Source organism: Poromitra crassiceps (genome assembly GCF_964638095.1).
Source record: "Poromitra crassiceps genome assembly, chromosome: 10".
Classification (NCBI taxonomy): domain Eukaryota; kingdom Metazoa; phylum Chordata; class Actinopteri; order Beryciformes; family Melamphaidae; genus Poromitra; species Poromitra crassiceps.
Genome location: NC_139631.1, coordinates 50576961 through 50601570, shown reverse-complemented (window position 1 = coordinate 50601570; position 24610 = coordinate 50576961).

Genomic DNA, 24610 nt, shown 5'->3' with positions numbered 1-24610 from the left:
TACGCCGCTGGGCCACTGGCTGTAACTGCTAAATGCAGCTGAGTCCAATCAGGACATTGGGGCAGTGTGTACCACAACGTGCGGGATCCCAACCCTTCGCGGAGGCGACCAAGCCCAGTCTGACAGCCGCGGATCGCCAACAGGTGCCTCTTATTGCCTAATCACAGCTCCGCACTCAAATTACATTTCCGGCCAGACCAGCAAGACCTGGTTGCATTTGCGTTGCGTTGCGGATGTTCTTCGGTTTTGATCCGTGCTCTGTGCTCCGTCAACACTAACCGGCTGCGTGCAGAGCCCGTCACGGCGCCGCTCCGCCAGACAGCTAGAGTGACGAGACCGACAAGTTCTCACGGTGAAATCGCGCGAGACAATTTGTATGTGGGATACATACAACGACAAACAGGCAGAAGATCATTGTTCCCAACTGGAGAAGCAGAGGAGGGGTGGACTTGCTTGGTGTTGTCCTTGTAAAAAGGATGGGTCGTGTCATAAATTATTTTGTGGTTTTCCACTTCAATTATGAACTTTTCCTCATACATGTTTGTCCTCTGGCTTGATATTGAATGCTGTAAACACCTCTGCCCTGTTGATTTCATGCCTGGCTCCGCCCAACTTGCTGCAGCTTTGCTCCGTCATCCGTGAAAAATAGAAGCCTTGCGTATCTTTTTCGGAGAGCTCCGGATCGTCGGAGCTGGGACGGAGTAGACACGCAACGCAGCGGAGTAGGTGGGAGTTGACACAATGATTAGAGTGGAAACGTATTGGCTCCGATGCCGTACCGCAGCGCAGACGGACCGAACACGGACCTAGTGGAATGTAGGCGTAAATCAGTGTCCCACTGATGCAGTATGGTCTACCTTAAGTTCCCAAATCCACTCCTACCAGACCGTCAGCTAGACCTGAAAGAGCCTCTTTCAACACCGCCACGCACTGCTGCAGCTGCAGCGGAATTGGTACGAGTCGATCTACGAAGCCCTGGTGAAGGTGGGGGCGAAGGCCCAGGTGAAAGCAAAGGCGGTGGACGAGGTGAAAGCTCCCCAATAGTACCTACTTCCTCTCCCGACAGACTGGGATGAAGCCCCAATGCCCCTGGTACAGGCCTTTGGGGAGTACGTAAAATACATCCAAAGTTTCCCCAAGTTTTTTGTGAACTGTGCACCAAAAACTGTCCAATCTATTGATCCTCACTAACTGCCAGTGTTGTCAACAAAAAGTCACTAAGTCACCAGATGACCTCATCACAATGGAGGGGGCTACATCTGGTACCCCTGGTCTATGTTTTTTTTTTAAGATGATGTCACATCAGCAGCAGACTGTCGCCATGGTAACGGTGTACAAGGCAGTGACGTTGATTATGTATACCCGTATGTGGATTGAGAACACATTGCATTCCACTTTTGTTCAATGTGGTCACAATGTGTCCCTGACCACCTCCGGAGGTGATTTGGCCGATCAGATCACAATCTGTCCTCAATCGGGTGCATTCATTTACACCTGTACTTCCATTTCAACCAGAGAGACCATTTCTTGAAAGACGATTTATTAGATGATTAGATACATGAGCCTGTAGGCACATAAATATAGATATATTTTTTGGCGATTAGACTCCATCATGACGTCAGCTTGATTATGACGTCATGATCAGCAGGGGTAGATGGATGCAGCCAGAGTATGATTGAATATACCCCCTGTATATTATTATTTGTTTGTTTATGTCATGTCATGCTGTAAAAAAAAAAAAAAACTCTCGTAACGGGACAAGCCCCGTCTTTTATTGTCACACGAACACCACAACACATGCATGCGGCCACAACACACTCATGCTGACGGTGGCCGGTGAAAAGTGTCCTCTGCATTTAACCCATCCAGGCATGTCCTTTCCTCCGGGGGGCAGGCCAGGAGTAGTGGTCGCTTTCTCGTACAGCGCCCGGGGACCAACTTCGGGTGTTGTCGTCACTGGTCGGATGACGATGACGATCTGATCTTCTGCATGTTTTTAGTGGGGGGGTTATATACGGAGGAACCCCCTGGGGGAGCACGGGGAGAACATGCAAACTCCACACAGAGAGAAAGGCCCTTACGACGAGATACCCCACCTGGGCAGTAGGCACTGAAGATATGGGGGGGAACACAACCACAGCGCCCACAATGTCCCAGGTGAGAATCGAACTCAGGACCTTCTGACTGTGAGGCGACAGCTCTACCACTGAGCCACCGTGCCCGTGTTACGTTACGTCCTGTCATGTCTGAAGTTTGTAGCTCACTGTGAGCTTTTGAAGGTATTGGGTAGGCTGTGAAACTGAATTGCCCTTCTGCGATTAATAAAAGTTGTCTGAAGTCTGAAGTCTGAAGCCTGTAGAGTCTAGACCTGGTGGTGGCGAAGGTAGACTTGGTCTTGCTGGAGAAGGTTTCTGAATCTGAAGACCTCGGAGAGGACTGGAGGGGAATGGGGTGGAGGAGGGATGCAGGAACGCACTGAAACCCAGCAAGACCACACAGAGAGAAACAGGAGGATTTTAGCTATGACAGGTAAACTAGGATAGGCTGAATGGGAAGATGTGTTTTGTTCTGATTGGCTTAATCTAAGCGTTACCGTCCACAAACAGTGACGCTAGGTAGAAGCGGGAAAGGGGTGATTGATGACTGAGTTTTATGAGTGGGCGTGACATTAAAAGTTTTCTCCTAACCGGGAAAGATGTGAATGACGACAGAAGGGATGAATGAGTGCCCGTGACAACTAAAGGGTTTCTCCTAAAAGCAGGAAAATGCAGGGTGATTAACTCATTGAGTGCCAATGACGACAATCGTCGTCAATTCAAATAGTAACGTAGAGTGCCAATGACGACGATTGTCGTCAATTGCGTTTTTTGACGGTGGGACGTGGATCAAAGCCTGATGCATCTCCTGTGAAAGTATGGGGGATGTTGAATGTGTAGAAGCTATTTTACGGACCCATTAGGTGGCGACAGTGCTCTCCAGATTAGAGAAAGGTGAGGAAAAACAGCAGAAGAAGCCCCGTGATGAAACGGAAACCGATGCTGGAGCCAGAGCCGTATAGATTGCTCTGGCTGGAGCTAACGTTAGCTGCGAACAGCAGTCAATCCGCTCCCACAACTGAGCCCCTCTGTCTCTGCTGCATAGTTTCTCCACACGATTAGCCGCCAGAAAAGCAGCACCCGACGCTGAAGGGCCAAACCATTCTCAGCAGTCCGGTTTGGCTTTTCGGTGTCGCGCTGGGAGCCGGCGCACAAAAACGGAGCGCTCCGAAAATAGACGCTGGGTGCGTGTTAGGCTGTGTGTTAGTGTGGGGATGAGTTTCTCCAAGCTCCGCCGGCATGCAGGCTGTGTGTTGGTGTGGGGGTGAGTTTCTCCAAGCTCTGGCATGCAAGCTGTGTGTTGGTGGGGATGAGTTTATCACAGCTCCATGCAGAGATTTGTCTCCTGACACACGCAGCAGAGCGAGCAGAGCCACCAGAGACACTCCCAGGAGGAGGAGTTTGCAGTTGAGGGGGGTGGGGGTGCTGTTTTATTGAAGGAAATTACTGTTCAGATGTTTCAGGTCAGAAAATATTAGCTTCAGAGTCAGTGATTTGCTTGAAATGCTATATTTCACAAAAGGCTCAATATCTCAGCTTCTAGATGGAAACGCCTGTATTTGCTGTTTTTGACCTATCTTCTCCGGCTGATAACTAAAGAACGGAAAATGATATCAATAAACTTTTTTTTGCTGCTGATACAATAGAGTCTCATCGTTCTTTGTGCGTGTTCGGTGTTTACATAGTAATATCACACAATATTCTGTGGGCCTCGAGAAATCACTGAAAACGCTCTGAAAGGGCTGGCACTGGGAGCATCCGTCTTCCAAAAGTGGCTGGCACTCAATGAGTTAAGGAGTGGGTATGACAACTAGAGGGTTTCTCCTAGGAGAGTGAATGAATGAAAAGAGAGTGAATGAATGACATTACAGTCTCTCTTATAGAATTTTCACTATGCTTCATGTGGTAAAGCTCTATCCCATTACAATCTGATCAGCCAAATCACATTTTAAATGCCAGATGGAAAGGGGGTCAGAGAGAGGGAGAGAGAGAGTGGGAGAGAGAGTAAATGGAGCAAGTAAGTTGATCTTCTTGCTCTCTGAAAGCTGATTGGTTGAATCTGACTGGTCTGTGTTCTATAATGAACAAGCCAGCGTCTCTTTAATTATGCCTGCCGCTGTGTGTGTGTGTGTGTGTGTGTGTGTGTGTGTGTGTGTGTGTGTGTGTGTGTGTGTGTGTGTGTGTGTCTGTTTGATTATGCTAAGTCACTGTGTTGAGCGGGAAGCCTCAGTTCGCCCATTAACACAGAGAGAGACACAAGTTGGGTTTCCATCCACTTGTTTTTATGCAAATTTTCTATTTGCGCATAGCAAACGCTTCAAAATTTGAAGGAATAAATATCGCAAAAAAAATCACACTTGAGGGAGGTGGAAAAGTCGGGCGTATCGATGAAAGGAAAATGCGATATAAGGGCAGTGGAAACATTCAAAAACCACACAGTTTCATGTTGCCTTGATCACTGCAAAACATGACATGTTGGCGTAGCCTATACACTATAGGGCTACAGGTAAATAATGGTAAATAAGCAGCACAATTTTTAGACTGCCTGCCGTGGCGTTTAAACAGAGGAAGACTGGCATATTAACTTTAAGGCGACTCACTTCTAATTGAATTAAATTGTATTGACTTACTAATTGCTCCGTGGATATGTAACGTTATTCTTGCCGAGTTGAAGGGCGGCACCTGGTAATCCAGAAATTGCATTTTATTGTAGGCTACCTTTGTAGATGATCAAGAAACTTTAAATGAATATTGATAGATGTGTTTAATAGAGCTTGGTCGCTGCCTGCCTGCAAGACGGCACGTAGGCCTATCGGGTCTAGCAACAGATCAGCAGAGGAAGACAGCCTCAAACAGGTGATTGACAGCACTATATTCGCATAATAGTAGCGGATGGAAACACGCATCCTATTTTGCATTTCTCTTGCCGATTTTCTGAAAATTATGTTAAAATGTGCGATACATTTGGATGGAAACCCAGCTACAGAGAGAGACACAAGCACGCACACATGCACAGACACACACACACACACACACACACACACACATACACGGATTTAGTGCACGCAGCCTCAGGGCTCAGGGCTGCGTTCTTTCAGTACTTTTATTCATTCTGTAGCATACATACAAATTTATGTGTGAGCAATCATGCTTTTAGATGAGTTCTTAAAGGGCCCATATTTTGCTAATGTAATGTATTATTATTTTATTGTTGGCCTCCAGTAGAGTAACTTATTGCATCATTCATAGTTCAAAAAACTCATTGTTTATCTTGGCTGTCTACTGGCTCTCACGGCCCCCTTCAGTTCACCCTCTGTCTGAAACGCTGTTTTAGTCTTCTTCTGCGTTTTGCTGCCAGGACCCGCTGTCTGTCTGTCTGTCTATCTAGAGGTTCTCAAATGTTTTTCAGCCAAGGACCCCTTACAAGATAGAAAATATAGGCTACTGGGGACCCCCTCATTCTCATTTGTGATTTTAGGCTAAGCTTAATTGTTTCCACGGTAACGTGCTTGACTTTTAAATGGATAGATCTGTTAGATTAGAATGTAATCCATGAACCATTTTTGATTTAAAGCATAAAATATTTTCGTTGAACTTATAGCTTTTTCAAGAAAAATAAATAAATAAATATATATATATATATATATATATATTTTATCAAATTAAAATTTTATAAATATATAATACTAAAAATATATATATATATATATATATATATATATATATATATATATATATATATATATATATATATATATATATATATATTCCCCCTGAAAACTTTTCGCGGACCCCCTTGCAAAGTGCCACGGACCCCTGGGGGTCCCCGGACATAACAAGCAAGCTATCAATTGATATATCAACATCCCCCTAGCTATCAACAGCTCCGCTAGGCCCGGGCTGCGCCGGGACATTTCCTTCGGTGGCTGGCTAAGCAGGGCATCACTTACCGCGGCCGCCGTAACGTTACGCCCTGCCCGGGGAGCTTCACACTATTATCAATATAGTCACATTCAAGCCACAACAACAGCTAACGTAACGTTAGCTACTGTAACTTCCCAAATGCTTGTGACTATAGCTGGGCCTCTCCTAGCAAAGGATACACGGACCAAACAAAAATGAGGACTTGGAGAAGTCAGCAAGTTGGACTAACGTTACAAGTTCTGAAAATGTGTGCCTTCATCATTCCAGCTATCATGTTCATTATGTTAGATGAAAGGCAGCTGTCCTAGGCTATATATAGCGAGCGCTAACGTTACTTAGCTCACTGGTCGAGGGATGCCGGTAGGTTAGAATAGCTTAGGTTAAGCGATAGATTAGCTACAGCCTAACTATAGGCTGTAGACCTGTTATAGAGTTCAGGCTAAAATCAGACTAGAGCAGAATAGGACAGCAGGGCAGAGTACTAGGCTGTAGATTAGCTAGATTCCCTGTGTTCTAGTTGGCTCCGATTAATGGCTAGAGTAGTCAGATTATCTGATTGCTCCCCCCTTTTTCCTGCTTTCTCCTCTCTCACACTAAAGCATGGCACCCATTCTATTCTAAAGCATGGCTCTTTCTCTTTCTCCCTTCCCCTGCTCCTTCCCCACCTATCCTTCCCTGCTCTCTCCTCCCCCACATTTCCCATTCCCTCCCCACCTCCTCCCTTTCCCTGCTCTCTCCTCCCCCACACCCCCCTGCTCTCCCTCCCTCCTCCCTTCTCCTGTTCCCTTCTCTTTCCCCCTTGCCCTGCTGCTTCCCCACCTCCTCCCCTTCCCTGCTCTCCCTCCCCACTTCCTCCCCTTCCTGAACTCTCCTTCCCCACTATTCTAAAGCATGGCACCCATTATATTCTAAAGCATGGCACCCATTCTCTTCCTCTTTCCCCCTTCCCTTGCTCCTTTCCCACCTCTCCTTCCCTGCTCTCTCCTCCCCCACATTTCCCATTCCCTCCCCACCTCCTCCCTTTCCCTGCTCTCTCCTCCCCCACATCCCCCCACTCTCCCTCCCTCCTCCTGCTCCCTCTTTCCCCCTTCCCCTGCTCCTTCCCCACCTCCTCCCCTTCCCTGCTCTCTCCTCCCCCACTTTCCCAATTCCCTCCCCACCTCATCACTTTCCTTCTCTCTCCTCTCTCACATTCCCCCTGCTCTCCCCCCCTGCCCCCTCCCCACCTCCTCCCTTTCCTGTTCTGCTCCCCCACTATTCTAAAGCATGGCACCCATTATATTCTATATTTCTATATTTTCTATATTTCTCTATCATATGATTGTTCAGTGTATTATTATTACTACTGTAATTTACCTGCTCTCTCCTCCCCCACATCCCCCCGCTCTCACTCCCTCCTCCCTCCTCCTGCTCCCTCTTTCCCCCTTCCCCTGCTCCTTCCCCACCTCCTCCCCTTCCCTGCTCTCTCCTCCCCCACATTCCCCATTCCCTCCCCACCTCATCACTTTCCTGCTCTCTCCTCTCTCACATTCCCCCTGCTCACTCACCACCTCCTCCCTTTCCTGTTCTCCTCCCCCACTATTCTAAAGCATGGCACCCATTCTACCCCAAAGTATGGCACCCATTCTATTCTATATTTCTATATTTTCTATATTTCTCTATCATATGATTGTTCAAGGTATTATTATTACTACTGTAATTGCTGCTGTTGTGTCAGCTAGAATTAGCTAGACATATTTTCTGTGAAGTCCTCTGAGACATGCTTGTGAATTAGGGCTATACAAATAAACTTGACTTGACTTGACACGTTGCTGCAGTTTGTAGATGATGTGGAAAGTGTGGAGTGGAGAGTTGTAAGGAGGATGATTGTACAGAGGAAGTAAAGTGTCTGCACTGTGGGGGATTACACCATGTAGGGGCGGTGCAATGCCCAAAACGGATAAAGGAAAATAATGTGAATGCTGTCAGAGGAAATTAGGGAATTTCGTATGCAGAAGCGGTCAAAAGAGTGGAGAGAAATGATGTAGTGGAAGTGAAGCCAGTGGTGAAAGTATCGGAACCGAAGAGAAATGGAGATGAACAAAACATATGTGTGGATAAAAAGGGCTTTTTGACATACATGGCCATGGTAAGATGGTGGTGGACGTGGCCAGGAGGATCCTGAATATTATGGACATTTCTGGAGAGGAGATTGAGAAGACTTCGAGGGATGAATTTGCACAGACTCGGACATGTGTGTCTGGGTCATAGAATGGACATTGCTATGAATGGGAGCACATTGGGTGGACGCATGAAGATCATTGTAAATAGTTGCACTAAGATATATTGAAGCAATATACAATTCAGTAGGTGGCGGTAATGCACCAAATCTGTTTGCCAACCGCCATAAAACTCAATGGAAGAAGAAGAACAGTCAGTCAGACAGTACATTGGCTTGGCTAGCGTGCATGAAAGACGGTAGAGTGTGTGTACTTCCTCGAATGGTGTGTGTGTGGTTTTTTTTTTTTTCGCGCTTCAAGGGGAGAGAGACACTGGAGTGTTGAGATGCTGATCAAATTGAACATTAGCTGACTGTGTCAAAAGAATAAATAAATCATGGGCAAGAACAAGAAAAAGCACAAATCGGAAAACCAAGGCGGAGGGAGAGGCATGGAAGCCTGTGGGCAGAATAGCGAGCAAAGTGAGGCTGGAGTGGGGTTTGAAAAAAATGGCGGGTGATAGTGACAGCGACGAAATGGAGTCTGAAGACACTGAAATACAAATTGAGGATTCAGGAGGAGCTTTAAAGAAAAGTGATTCCAGTAGATCAGTGAGGAGGAGTGAGTCGTTTGTGGTTGGAATGATTGCGGTAGCACAATCTGATGGTATTTTCAGAGATGCACATGTTGTAGGTAAGTTTGTTGAAAAGAAATTAGGAAAGGTTCGTTCGGTCAGGATTACAAGTATGGTTGTTATTGAATGTTTGTCAAAGAGGCAGCGAGATAAAGCTTTGAATATCAGTACGGTTGTAGCAGAATTTGATGACGATGGGGTCTATTGTTCTGTGTCTTGTTTCCCACTTGGGTCAGAAGTCAGGAAAAAAGGAGTGGTAAGTAGCGTGCCTTTTTCTGTGAAAGAAGACTTGTTTTTGGATGTGTCAGGTGTATGTGAGGCCAGGAGGCTAACACGATTCAGTGAAGGGAAGAGGGAGGATAGTAACTCAGTGTGCCTCAGTTTTGAAGGGGAAATGCCAGAAAGGGTATATCTAGATTATGTGTGTTACAGGGTTAGGCCATACGAGAGAGCTCCACTAAGATGTTTTTGTTGTCAGGAGTATGGCCATGTTGCAGCGGTATGTAGAGGACGTTCGATTTGTGGGAGGTGTGGGGACAAGTATTGTGATGGAAAAAGGTGTATGGTAGGAAAAGGAAAAGATGAGGTGAAGTGCTTGCATTGTGGCGGAAATCATCATGTGGGGTCAGCACAGTGCCCTAAAAGAGTTGAGCAAAGAATAGTGAGCAAGATTAGAGAGGAAAATGGAATATCATATGCAGAGGCAGTTAAGATGTCAGAGGAGAGAAAGAAAGAATCAGAGCAAAAACAACCGGAGAGGGAAAAGGGACAAACTAACCAGAGTAATGTCATTTGCATGGAAAAGAAGCAATTCCTGGCTTTCATAGCCATGGTTATAAACTGTGCTGCTAATTTGAGTGGGAAGACGGAGAGGATTGAGATGGTGCTTGATGCTGCTAAGAGGTTCTTAAATGTGGTGGATGTGTCTGGAGCAGAGATCGATAAAATACTGAGGGACGCTTTTGCGGAAACTCGGACAACTGGGTCTGAGTGAAAGTATGGACAATAATATATTATTAACTGGAGCACGTTGGGGGGTGGTGGACACTATTTATTTTTCATAATTGATATCTTTCACCTGCGGAGGGCAGTAAGACGCCAAGTCTTACACTACACTGCTGAAAATCTGAAAGAAGAAGAAGAAGAAGACCTGTGAGAGGCAGCAATGTGCCGCAAGGCATCCAGTCTGCCGGAAAGCTAATAGAAGAAGAAGAAGAATGAAAGACGGTACTGTGTTTATGTTTTTACAGTCTGGTCTATGGTTTTATAATATGACCATATGACAATATGTTTATAATAAACCATATATGGTCTATGGTTTATAACATTGCCGCTGCTCTGACAGTGTGCATGTATGTAGCCTATAAAAAATATCCTAAAAAATAACTGTTAAAACCAATATTTTTTGACAAATCTTAAAACAAAAAAAGATTCATGAGAAGATGATTAAAAAACAGGGTCAATACACATTTACAGTTAACTTTAATTCAGGTTATTGTAGCACCAAGAGTGACATTTGAATCAAACATTTACCAGAGGAAACAATGAAATTTAGACTGACAAGAAAATACACACTCATATTGGTTTGCAATTGTAAACCAAGTTAAACTATAGCTTATTATAAAGTAAGATATCACACATAACCTTTGACTTAGCCTTTAGGCTGCCATCTGCCATCTCATGCTTGTTGATTTAATGGTTATTTTGCATCTGCTGACATCAGGGTTATGAACAAAATTATATGACCCGCAGTAACATTATAGCCTCAGCAACAACTAACTGCATAGTCATTGTAATAGAAAAGTATGAATGTACGCTACGTAGTGCATTAAAAGTATGAATGTAAATACTGTACAGCAAACACACACCACTAATATCACATAGAAATACATGCTTGCAAGTACACTGTAAAAACTACAAGTTCCTCGAGGAACCTCTAGGTTACTCCAAGAACCTAGGGGTTCCTCCAAGAACTCAGAAGTTCCTCAATGCTCTCAGAGGTGCCTGCAGGAACCTTTACTTTTTACGCAGTATGAATATGGTTCCTCAAAGAACCCAATTTGAATTAAGGTTCCTGGAGGCTCTTTAGGCTATATTTTGATATCATATGATATCCAAATATAGTAGCCTAAAGATATGTATGACTTGTGAGTATCTCTGGTATATATACTAGAGATACTCACAAGTCATTTTTGCAAGTCCAAGTCAAGTCTCAAGTCTTTGAGCTAGAGTCCAAGTCAAGTCTCAAGTCTTTACAAGTCGCAAGTCTTTGAGGACAAGTCTCAAGCCAAGTCTCAAGTCACTGTATGTGTGACTAGTCCCCATCTTTATCATACTGTGAGGATGTTTTTGAATTTATCTCACTGAAATCAAACTTTACTCTGAAAAGGCTTTCTTCTCCCAAGCATGTCTTTGAGTCATTGAAAAACACTATAAACTAATAATAATAATAATAATAATAATTATTATTATTATTATTATTATTATTATTATTATTATTATTATTATTATTATTATTATTATTATGTCATCTATAGTGGTTATTTGCATAAAAACACAGTTTGATTAGGAAATGATTGTATCTTTTTTTAATTACTGCTAAAGGTTATATAATATTACATCTAATGTGTTACTTTTGTTATCCCAACACTGCCATATACACTAGTTGCTCATGAAACTGGCAAATGTGAAGGAACTACAGTATATTTCCTCGATTAATGGGGACTGATCTGGCTTTCAGACATGGCTTTTCTTTCTGTCAGTCCGGTAAGTGGCTGCCAATCAAATCAAAAGAAGAAGAAGCGCATAGCTTCTGGATGAAAGCAGCGCGAGCCAGCCATGGATGTATTTTTCTCTCTCACTTTTGCAGCACTGAAGCAAAGCAGACAAGGCAGGACTAGTCTCTTAAAACAGACCGTCTCATCTACATCCAGCGAATGCAGCTATACACAGTCTGTAGGTTACACCCCCAGAACATGCACAAGGAAGTTGGGAAAAAAACCTTCAGACAGGAAAGAAGTTCGACGGAATCCGACCAATCACGACACGTGTGTCCACGAAAAATGCGGCATATTGGATTCTGATTGGACTAATGAGCGGAAGACCCGCCTTTCTACTTCCCATTCCGGGTTGGTGCATAATTCTCCCCCACGAAGTACAGACGGTATGGCGGAAGCATTTGAAAATTGCGGAAGCCAACTCGTCTGTTCTAACAGACAACCTGAAATCCAGTCATTCAGCTAATAAGCTAGACATGAAATAGGACTTGAGCAGTTGATAAAAACAAAAACAATGAATTACACATTTTCATGACAATGAGAGCTTATAAACCCTGACAGATCTTAAAGTGCTAAACGTCCCATCAGGCCTTTGATATGGGCTAATAACTGCTTTGAAATAGTGAATAGTATGAGTGGGGAAATAGTCTTTGGCATGCTGTCTTGCTAAGGTCACAGAGGTGAAAACCTGGAACAACAGAGTGGAGTCCGAGTCACTGTTAAAGCCAAAATAAATGAGGCACTTCACGGACACACTAAATATAATACTCTACAAATACAGTATGTCTTCTTCTCTCACTTTTATCAAGCTCTTCTTCCCGGGTTTTCCTGCTATAGGAGGAAATAGAACAAGGAATGTTGACCAACTGTTTTCCTTCTTGCAACATACAATTATCATATAGAGAGGCAAAGTGGAATGTCACTTCCTGCTTCAGCACTGTACCAGAGATTTCCATCCACCATTTATTTTCCCATAAACATTTTGTAAAATGCTTACAAAAATAGTTTTACTGGTTCAAACCAAACGGTTCAGATATATTTAGAAACAGGAGAGATCGCATAACATTTCACTGGGACCAAAACGTAAAAGAATGTGTTTAAGAAAATATTTATTTCGATCATGTTGTTCTTTAGTTTTAGTCCCAGTTAAATGTTCTATGGTCTCTCCTGATTATAGCGTTAGCTGAACCGTTTGGTTTGAACCAGTAGGCCTAAAACTCTTTTTAAAACTCTTTTTATAAGCATTTTACGAAATGTCTATGGGAAAATAAATGGCGGATGAAAATCTCTGGTACAGTGCTGAAGCAGGAAGTGACGTTCATTTTGGCTCTCTATTTACCGGGACATTGATTCAAGACTGGTCAAGCAACACGGCCTGCACAGGATGACCTTTGCTGAGAGGTCGTCCCGCTGTGAAAACACTCGCGTGACGCGTCGTGTTTGGAAGCTTCGACATTCTCCTCCCTTCTGGCTGCTCATTCCAGCCTGCTGGAAGTGGAAGAGAATCATTCCTTGGACGTTTAGCAGCATGTTAAGTTGCACCAGAGCTCCAGAACTGACATTTGTGTGTCAAGATTAATAGATTAATGTCACAATTCAATGGAAATAAATAAATATCGTTGCACATATCACATGTAGCCTATCATGGCTTAAGATAAATCTCTTTAAAAAGTCAACAAAATGAAAGAAAATTCGAAAGAATATGGCCTTGGCGAGGCCAGAAATGTGTTATTATTGAGAACACTCAAACGATCTTTCACAATTGACTGCACTGCTACAGTTTGGTCTGGCTGGGTGTTCTACATCAACAACAGAAATGTCTCATCTTGATTTTATCAGCAGACAAAACCAAAAACACAAAACCAAACGGGCCTGCCCTGCATCTCGACGAGGGTCAACCAGGACAAACGGCTGCAACAATTAATGGCACCTGACAGAGAATTATGAAGTAAAAGAATTTAAAATAAAACTGGATCATAATGTGACCACAACCCAGATGTAGTTTACCATAAATTGGGCTAGAAATCGTCTTCCTCCTCGCTCATTTGTGACGTCCGTCGTCATATTTACCTCCATACTACAGCATGTCAAGATGACACAAATACACTAATCATATTTATCACACACCCACATCAGCTGATGGCTCAGCTGATTCCCTTCTATGCATTCAATTGGCAGATCGCATTGAGTGCACCTAATTTAAAGCTGCTTCGGTCTGGCCTATACCCTCCTCTGCAACCCATCTCCTCCCCAGCTCCTCCTTACTGTCTGACTTCAACAAAGTCATTTCTGTTGTCAGTGTTGCCACCTGTGTACCTGGGGGTCTTTTTGCTGCTGCTGACTCCGTGAACAGAGTCATACCGCCAAAGATATAACTAACACTGAATTATGGCGATAATAAAAGTTCTTTTGACTATAGTGGTCCTCCTGACTGAAAGAAATGTACTGCACATGAGAGGGTCTGTGAAAGTGACAGAGGGGCTTTCTGAAATTTACACCACTTGACCACTATGGAATGATTCTGTGGAATGTTTCTACTCATGTGCAGTGAAACGCCCATGCGTGCACGGGAGACACACACACACTTGCAGCATGCATCATGGGAAACACAGCAGGAATGTACTATACTCCGTTTATAAGGGAGGGGCCTAGCCTATAGGGCGTCAAATCAGGGGCCCCAGTGACTGATGTGCACACATGAGGGCATGACCGGACACACCCAGCATGTTAGACTGTCCCATCATCAGCCAGCCACGCAAAAAGCTCATCCTTCTCTCATCTATTGGCCTAATGGACAATTCACACGTTTAGCCCCGATGAAAAATCACCATATTCCTACTTGCTACTCGCTTCTTGTTTTTGACTGTTTGACTCTGGCGAGTTTATATCGACTGTCTCACTTTTTTAAGGGATGAACTACACATTAAAAAAGGAATGAATGAATGATGAAAACTGCAGTGTAAGATGTTATTAGGCCGCATATTTTGTCTCCATGGTTACCTAAACACCTAAACACATAACGGGGGAACCTTAAGTGATACAGCGTCTGTTTCCCACACGGTACGTGTTGTCATTGTCTATTCACCACATCTGCTGAAGAAGGAAACAATCTGGAAAGCATCGTCTCTTTTTTCCAGTGATGCAACTGTCCGCCGAGATGAGGCCTACAGAGAATGACACCTTGTGGTAAAAAGTGAAGGACCAAGCCATTCATTTCAGAAGATCTCTTCATTTATTACATGTGACTTTAGCACTGCGGTTAAACTGCACAAGATCCCTAAAGCCTGTAGGTCAGGCATGTCCAAAGTCCGGCCCGGGGGCCAGATGCGGCCCTTTGACCGATCTTAAAGGCACTGTGTGTGATTTTTTTGTCCACTAGATGTCGCCATTTCAAACCATAACAAAACTTGTTTACCCAAACAATCTCGATCCCACCCACCAGCGCACAGCACTTCCTGGTTCCCCCACCTCCCTCCCTCCCTCCCTCCCTCCCAAGCAACGGAGATATAAACAACTATTTTGTGCATAGCCTACCTACTGCAGACGTAAGTACATAAAACAAGCAAGAATGCATCTCGGCTATGTATTTGGCTTGAGTAATGACAAATTTCACATGATAGTCATAAACCTTTAGGATATTGACAATAGTCCGCTTGGTAAGACTTATTTGTATAATCTGCTAACCGATCAAAATCCATGTAATGGTTACATGGATTTTGAAAAGGTTACATTGTAACCTAACCTTTTGCATAGCCTGCCCTATTGCTAAGTACAGTTAGGCAAAACGTTGTCTAAAACCAGGTTGACATAGCTAAATTAGGATGATTTCAATTCAATGTTGGGGACATCGCTAGCTAACCACAGCTGTCTGTCAACAGTGAGTAGCTTAGCCTGTGTTTTTGTTCGTCTGCTAATACCAAGACATGGCCAAAATGTATTCATAGTGCAACGCTAGTATTTTCTCATTGTTAGAGTTGTTCAAACTAATTTCAAACGCTTGAATCACTGCTGTATTTTATAGGCAGGCAAACCAAGCTGTATGCCTGAAGCCAGGCTAGCACCAGTGGGACAAAGAGGAGACAGGGTCGCAGAGAGGAAGGTCGGCTGTAGGACGATAGCAGATCTTGTCGACATCCTGAAGAACCGCATAGCTGATGGAACTGGTCACGTCATCCTGGTGTAGCCCATATTTTAGTTTTGCAAATAAAGTATTTTTTCTGATAAACGAAGTTGTGAAATCAATGTACTGAGAAACATCACATACACTGTCTATTATATAAAGTAGGCTATATATACACAGAAACACAAATACTGGTAGGCACTAGGCTACTGTAGCTAGACACACTCAGCTTTAGGCAAATCTAATGTTACAATGGAGAATAGTGGCCAAGAGACATGGATGAAGTCATATCAACTTTATTGGTGTACAGAAGATTGCAGACAGCAAACATCTAAACATCAAAGATGATAGAACATGTATTATACAGGTTTGCTATAAAAGCACAATTTCTCCATCTCAAATATCATAATGGTGGGTCCACTTGTTTTCTATCTTGTCATCTTCTGGATGACTGGCACCTTGAAAATCAGACAAATGGAAACGTGTTTAGTATTAATTTGAATCATCTATTTTGTAGCTGGTAGATATCAAGGCAGGGTTCCTCCACATTGTCATGAATTAGATACTTTTACCAAACCTTGATTTGTTTGGACGGTGTTACAGCTATTTTCTAATGTAACGTTGCTTAGTTAGATAGAATAGAACAACAAACTGCTAACATTAGCGAAGCTAGCTTTTCTCCATGCCCTTTCTAAGTGTTTACACATTACTATACCGTTCTGCGTCATAGTGACAGCAACTGGACGTAATTATAAACAGAAAATGCATGCGGAATTTGTAATGGGAAGTAACGTTATGTCATGCATGTCAACAGAATGTCTGTGTATAAGTTATACACGAACGACAAGCTAATCAAATCCTGCAGCAGGCTACTAGCAGTGTAAAGTCATTTGAATAGCCGTGAAAAGCAACAGTTAGCCAAGTGATTACAACATTCACAGAACAAATTCACAATATCGATAACAACTTGTACATTTCGCTATCATGCGTAACGTTACTGAAATGGGACATGCAAACGCGATAACGTTACTTACCACTGTGTACAGGAGAACAGGCCAGCTCCGAGTCACTTTGCAGGCCAGATATAGCTGCTCGTAGGGCTCTCCATCTAGTGAAAGCCAGACCGGCAAGGTTGACTCTGGTCTGAGATATTTCTTTTCGGCGGCGATTTGGCTAAAGTATGAAACCGCATAAGGTGGATCAGGGAATGTAAAAGTCAGGAATGCCCGCATCAGGGTTCCGCCATCTTGGTCTACAAAATTCTGTTTTGGGCTGTGGGCTGGGAGGGGCTCACTAGGTCGGCTTCTCGGGGGAGGGGTTTCTATCTAAACAGATTCGGGATGTTAGAGGGGAAGGACAGAGGGCCATCACAACACAGGGAGGGGGCGTGGCTTAGTTGTAAACACAGAAATAAATCACTATACCTCCTCTATATATACAAGGTATTGGTTTGGGGATATTTAATAGTGCAGAATCTTACACACAGTGCCTTTAAGTGGCCCTCGGCTTGTCTCTCAAAATAGACTATATGTGGCCCTCCTCCACACAGTATTGGTTAATCAAGCAAGTTCATTTAGCATTTTTTCCATTCACCTAATGATGATAGCACTATCATACAGTTTGTAGACGACCACCAAGTAGGAACAACACAGGCAGAACTAGTAGTTAGTTAGTTAGTTTATTTCGATCAGAAAGCAAAGAATATTCACAGAATAGGAAAAAAAAACAGAAGAAAACAAAAGATACATAAGGCTGATCGAAAGGGTTTTAGGGCTGAAGCTAGCTAGCTTATAAAATGCCCTTACCCTTTTTCCTTTACGTTATATGTAAACATATGCAGTACATATGCATACACATGGATACATACATGCATTGGTTTACACACACAAATAGCACATGCTCCTAATTATTCATACATGCCTATACACACATAGGCTACCTACCACATATAATTACACATACATAGCTAATACCAAACTTACTACAGGAAATACAAGTGACCCATAAGTCCTGATTATGTACCATCACGTCTATACTTCTCCAGAATAATGTTTCTATACTTTTTTTTTAATTGCACAAGATTTTTACTTTCTTTGATCTCGTCAGGTAATTTATTCCACAGTTTCACACCACAGACAGATACGCACATGCTTTTCAGAGTGCTATGAACAATTGGTTGTTTGAAATTCAATCTCCCTCTCAGCTCATAACCACCTTCTCTATCACTGAACTGTTTTTGTATATTACCAGGAAGTAAATTATGTCGCGCTTTATACAGAGTTTGGGCGGTTTTGAACTCCACCAGATCCCAGAACTTCAGCGTCTTTGATTTATGAAACAGTACATTTGTGTGTTCATGATAACCTACCTTATTCACTATTCTTATTGCTCTCTTTTGCATGTTGCATATTGTCTGTAAGTTGCTTCTATAGGTGTTTCCCCATACTTCAACACAATAAGTCAGGTATGGTAAGAAGAGTGTACAGTACAGTGTTTGCAATGATTTGATGTTCAAAAAGTGCCTTGTTTTGCATAGAATCCCCACAGTGCTTGCTAACTTGGACCTGATATATCTGATATGTGGTTTCCAGCTAAAGTTGTGGTCGATTATTACTCCTAAAAATGTGTTCTCATGTACTCTTTCTAGTTTAACACTGTCAATCATTAATTCTACGGGAGTATTCAGATGTTTATTAGTTTTGCCAAAGATCATAAATTTTGTTTTTTTTGTGTTTAATGATAGTTTATTTGCATCAAACCACAACTTTAGCTTCCCCAATTCTACTGTGACAGCCTCTAACAGCTGCTGAAGATTTTCACCTACACAGAATATATTTGTGTCATCAGCAAAAATTACATATTTCAATATTTTTGAAACATTGCATATGTCATTAATGTACAGTATAAACAGTTTTGGTCCTAAAATCGACCCTTGTGGTACACCGCAAGTAATATCTAAGGGAGAAGATGTTGTAATGCCCACCTGCACAAACTGTTTTCGGTTTTCAATGTAGCTTTTTAGCCAATTTAGCCCCACCCCTCTGATCCCATACCTCTCTAGTTTTTGTATTAGAATATCATGATTTATTGTGTCAAACGCTTTCTTCAGATCAATGAAAACACCCACTGCATATTTCTTATTGTCAATTGTACTTGTTAACTCTTCCACTAAATCCGTTAGAGCCATGGCAGTTGACCTGTTTGTTCTAAAGCCATACTGACTGTCTGTAAGCAGTTCATATTTTTCAATGAAGCTGTCCAACCGTGCAACAAAGAGTTTCTCCAGAATTTTAGAAAACTGGGAGAGTAATGAGATTGGCCTATAGTTAGTAAAAATGTTTTTTTCTCCTGCTTTATATACTGGTGTCACTTTGGCAGTTTTCATTTTGCTAGGAAAGCAGCCCAAGTTGAATGACAGATTACTGATGTATGTTAAGGGGTCTACGATAGTATCAATTACTTGCTTTATTAAGGTCATGTCGAGACCATTCCAGTCCGTAGATGTTTTATTCTTAAATTTATTGACCACATCAATAATTTCATTTCTATTTGTCTCTCTCAAAAAGATGGTGGCTGGATTCCTCTCTCCATGGAACTTTTCAACACCTCCCCCTTGTGGAGGGTTTATTTCCATCGCCAGTCGGGGCCCCACATTAACAAAGAAGTTATTGAAGCCGTCCACCAAATCCTTTTTATTAGTGATTGTTTTACCATTTTCTATAAAATAGTCTGGGAAGTAGGAGCTTGTTTTTTTATTTCTAATAATTGAATTTAATATATTCCATGTACCCCTAATATTATCTTTGTTATTTTCTAACACTCTATTATAATAATCCTTCTTACATTTTCTAAGGATATCAGTTAATTTGTTTTTATATAATTTATATTTAGTTTCTTTTTCTCTAGTTCTGTGTTTTATAAATTCCTTGTACAAGGTGTTCTTTTTTTTACAGGCATTTAGTAGTCCCTTTGTGATCCATGGTTTTTCAGAGCTTTTAAATGTATGGTTGCTTTGTTGCATTGGACAGCTTCTTTCATATATGGTCAAGAACGTTTCCAAGAAAGAGTCATAAGCAGGATCAACATCCACTGCTTCATATACTTTTCTCCAGTCTAGTGTTTTCAGATGGTAAACAAAAGTACAATTGTAAAATATGTGATTTTTATTTTTATTCTTATAACCCATATGATTCAAGAAGCAGCTGGCCGGCCCCCTGGTAATTTCACATTATCTAATCTGGCCCCCATTAAAAAAGTTTGAACACCCCTGCTTGTAGGTCTAATAGATAGTTGATTTTTTATATAGTTAATTAAGATAAAACAATATTTTATTTCCTCAAATTGCCACAACAATAAGCAGGACACTGTAGGGATTTGAACTCCATTCCTGGTAAACCAGGCGTGCCAACCACCAGTGTTTTTGTGCTAAGCTGGGCATTTTGAGGATATTCAATTCAGCTTTATTCCAGACAATTAGGAAGGTCCATAGGAGAACATAACACTATACAATACAATACAAAACATATAAAAAATATAAAAAACAGACCTTGATATCAAGATTACAGTCATACATAGAGGCTCTTTCCCTTATGTGCTTTTTGTAATTGTGTATGTGTCATCTATGGACCAAGCGTCTGCCAATAAAGGTTTGATTGATTGATTCTTTCGCCAATGTTGCCACATGGCAGAGCAGCAGGGATCAGGTGACTCATTATAAGGCTAAACTAAAGTGTCTTCCTGGTTTTGCTAAATATGTTAGATAGATGTTAGTCATCAATGCACAGTGTTAGATTTAGCTGATATAAGTCATCAATGCACAGTGTTAGATTTAGCTGGTAGAAGTAATCAATGCACATAGTTACATTTAGCTGGTAGAAGTAATCAATGCAGTAGCGGAGCGTACGCCGGGGCAGAGGGTGCGGCCGCCACGGGCCCACTCGTCAGGGGGGCCCATCAAAAAAAAAATTTTTTTTTTTTTTTTTTTTTTTTGTTGCAGGCCAGGCCACCTGGCTGGCAACCTGTGTTTTTATTTTTCTTCTTCAGAACAAGCTTGTCTGTAAAGTGGCTTCACTGTAGTCTTTCTTGGACATAATATTACTTGGCTCAGTGAGTGACAAATTGTGTTTTCGGATATAGGGGCTATCAGCTATTTTACAGTTGTGACTTAAAGGAATTCAATCAATAGACAATAACATTGGTGTGTTTAAAATGAGATATTCCACTAAATATGGCTAAAACCGATTCAAACATGCAAAAAAGGCACATTTTTCTTCGCGGCCTGGCAGGCCCGGTTCTACGGGGGTGCAAAAGCATGCATTGCACCCTTATTTGTCTGCATGCTCAGTTGAAAAGTAAAAAAATGTATAAATGCTACAGCTGCACACTTACTGTTTAAACTTGAATTATAGTTGTTGTTTTTCTTTGTTCTTTGATGTGATTTTATGGCTTTTTGGCACCTATATGTAACCTTTTAAGGTTGAGATAATTGTATTATCATTATATGGTCCAAATATTTCAGTAAAGCACTTGAAACACTTGAAATATTCTTGCTTGGGTGGTATCATTCTATTTGAAATGATGGTCAAATGCATTATTTTTAGTAAAATAACATGTCAAATTTTTCGGCCGGCCGGCCTTTGGCCGGCCACCCGAGTGGGCCCGGCCTTCGGCCGGGCATCTGCACCCCTTCCTATCTAGGATGCACCCCTAGTCATCTTGTTCTGGAACCGGCCCTGCGGCCTGGCCTGGCCTTCAAAAAAAAAAAAAAAAAAAAAAAAATTTTTTTTGATGGGGCCCCCCTAAGAGCTTCGCCCCCTCTGGGCTGATAGGGTCGCTCCGCCCCTGCACATAGTGTTAGATGTAGCTGGTAGAAGTAATCAATGCACATAGTTACATTTAGCTGGTAGAAGTAATCAATGCACATACTGTAGTTACATTTAGCTGGTAGAAGTAATCAATGCACATAGTTACATTTAGCTGGTAGAAGTAATCAATGCACATAGTGTTAGATGTAGCTGGTAGAAGTAATCAATGCACATAGTTACATTCAGCTGATAGACGTATTCAATGCACATAGTTACATTTACCTGGTAGAAGTCATCAATGCACAGTTAAGATTTTTTTTTTTGGTTCGTTAGGTTTAGCTTGATTTTTGTTTTGTTTTTGTATGTTTATATTTTCTGTTATTGTAGGGTATTTTTATTTGTGGTTATCTTGTGTGGACTGTAATGTTTACAAAAATGTGAATATTTTTTTTCTTTTTTTTATATGAAATATACAGCACAATGAAATATACAAAATAAATATGAATAAATAATTGATCATAAAAATATGAATCAAAAGAAAACCAGTAATGCACTTTAGAAATCCAGGTAGAGAAAGAAGTAGTTTTAAGTTTTGCATTGGTGACAAACAACTTGAGTTTACAGATAAATATAAGTACCTTGGTTTGTTGTTTGTTCCTTGATGAACATGTCTTTTTGCATGGCTATTTGCAAAAACATGTGATTTGAAGGAGCTCTCAGCTACAGACCCTTAAAGTTTGTGTTTTTAAGGTGGATTCTCAGCTACAGACCCTTAAGTTTGTGTTTTTAAGGTGGATTCTCAGCTACAGACCCTTAAGTTTGTGTTTTTAAGGTGGATTTTATCCGTTTGATTTTGTATACAGTTTTAGGAGTACTTTGTGCACAAGATGAGGGGGATTACAGCTGCAGCTCTCCTTGTTTTGAATGGTTTATCTGACAGACTAACATAATGCAGGCTGCTGGGCCACTGGACCACAGAATCACCTACAGGAAGCGCTGAGTAATCTCAGGTCTGCAACCACACCTCTCCAGGACAGTTTTATATCCACGCTGAAGAAGGCCGTTAGGCTGAAACAGAGTTTCAGTGGCTAGTAATAGCCACACACAACAGCATAACGAGTCAGCACCGGCCAGCCCCAATGGCACCACTTGCCCCAATGGCACCAGTTGAATGGCGCACCTTGACAGGCAAATTGCAATACATTTTCGGTGACAGCGCACCTATCCTGGCCAGAGATGAAAACAGATTGGTGAAGGAACACCAGCGGATTTGGGTGAATCCCGCGGATCCACCCGTGAAAACAGTGTGAAATGCAAAGAAAAATTAGGGCTGTCAAACGATTCATTTTCTTAATCGCGATTAATCGTGCGATTAATTATAATTAATCGCGATTAATCGCGTCTTTGTATCGCATGTTTAAAATGCTATTATTTTGCATTGCAAAGCATTTTTAATTAGATATTAATAATTATTACCAGTGTGTCGTGATTGGGAATCAAATTAATGCAAATAAATGTACTTTGTGATCTTGAATTTTAGATTTATTTTCAATTCAATGTAGACAGTGCAATGTAGACAGGAGGTCACAATGCATCTTGAATAGAAAATAAATGCACAATAATTGTAAACACTCCAGAACCGATACTTCCGGCGGCGGCGCTGTGGAGCAGTCGAAACCCAAAATGACACAGCTGTATCTGAGCTAAAAACTTTGGCACTTCCATGTGAATAATGGCTCGGTATTGGAAACTGTGTATTGATAACGTGTATATCGCGTGAAGCCATTGGAGCCGACCTCCCAGTGGTTAGAGGACCCGCGCATCCGAGACTCTGAAGGAATAATGAGTGAGGAGTCTCGCGCTAGCTAGCTGGCTGCTAGCTACTTTCAGGTGATCGCTCGCCTCAAACTCGATGTACTTCGGTGATATTTTAATTCCGTTTTACACAAGGTGCAAACTACGGCTCTTGACTTATCCACTGTGCCATTTGGGAAGTAAAACGATCAATTTAAAAGCGTATTGCTGTCGTTCTCTTCCATGCCTGCCTGCACAAACAGGAGACAGGAAACCGAACGGCTCGACTACAAGTACGGGGCGACGAAGGGACAAAATAGCGTTCGGCGCGCGTTCGCGCGTTAACGCTGACAGCCCTAGAAAAAACAGATGGTGAAGGGACACCAGCGGATTTGGGTGAATCCCGCGGATCCACCCGTGAAAACAGTGTGAAATGCAATTTGTGCAAATGCAATTCAACAACAGAGAAGGGAAATTGATACACAGCACAGTAATGTTAATGTATAATTTGTTGTCACAGCGACAACTACTCACGTATTGTCACAGCGACAACTACTCACGTAGTCGTCAAGGAGGGGGTTGCGGCCTTCATCAGCGAGGGGTTTGCGGCCTAGATTCGCCATGACGCATCTTGGAAGTCCGAGGGGAAACTCCATGCCAGGCTGCAGGGATATTCCAATCCTCCAGAGGGGACGACAAAAACGTAGCTCAATCTCCACACGATTTGGCTACACGACGTGGACTCCACAGTCCACACACCATCGACATCATTATCTCAATGGTCCACACCTGGCAGCTGAGCTGACTCACCTTTGTAGATTTCCGGGAGGTTGGTTTCACATCACGCGGGGTTTTTTTTAGGGCTGTGATTGGATTATGGGACTCTGTGGGTGGTACCATAGAGAGCCAAAGTGTAACGTCACTTCCTGGGGTTCCCTACCACTTCTCCCCTGAGTGAGAGCCGCAGTAACGAGTCCGGAAATCATCGATGCTAACAGCCCTGGTTCAACACAGTTTTCGCCTATGGGAGTTTTGAATGGGTTTTTGGCGCGATGCTTCTAATAAGCTCTCTGGGCAACGCTGGCTTAATCAAATGCGAACCAGATGGTAGTAACATCATCTTCACACATGAAGACCACTTTTATGAGTTTTGAAGCTTTTATGTGCCGTTAAAAGGGCGGCTAGCTAGCAAACGGCTAAATGGGACTACACTGTTGAGTCGATGGGGATATATACGTCAATAACGTCATCACTCAAAGGACG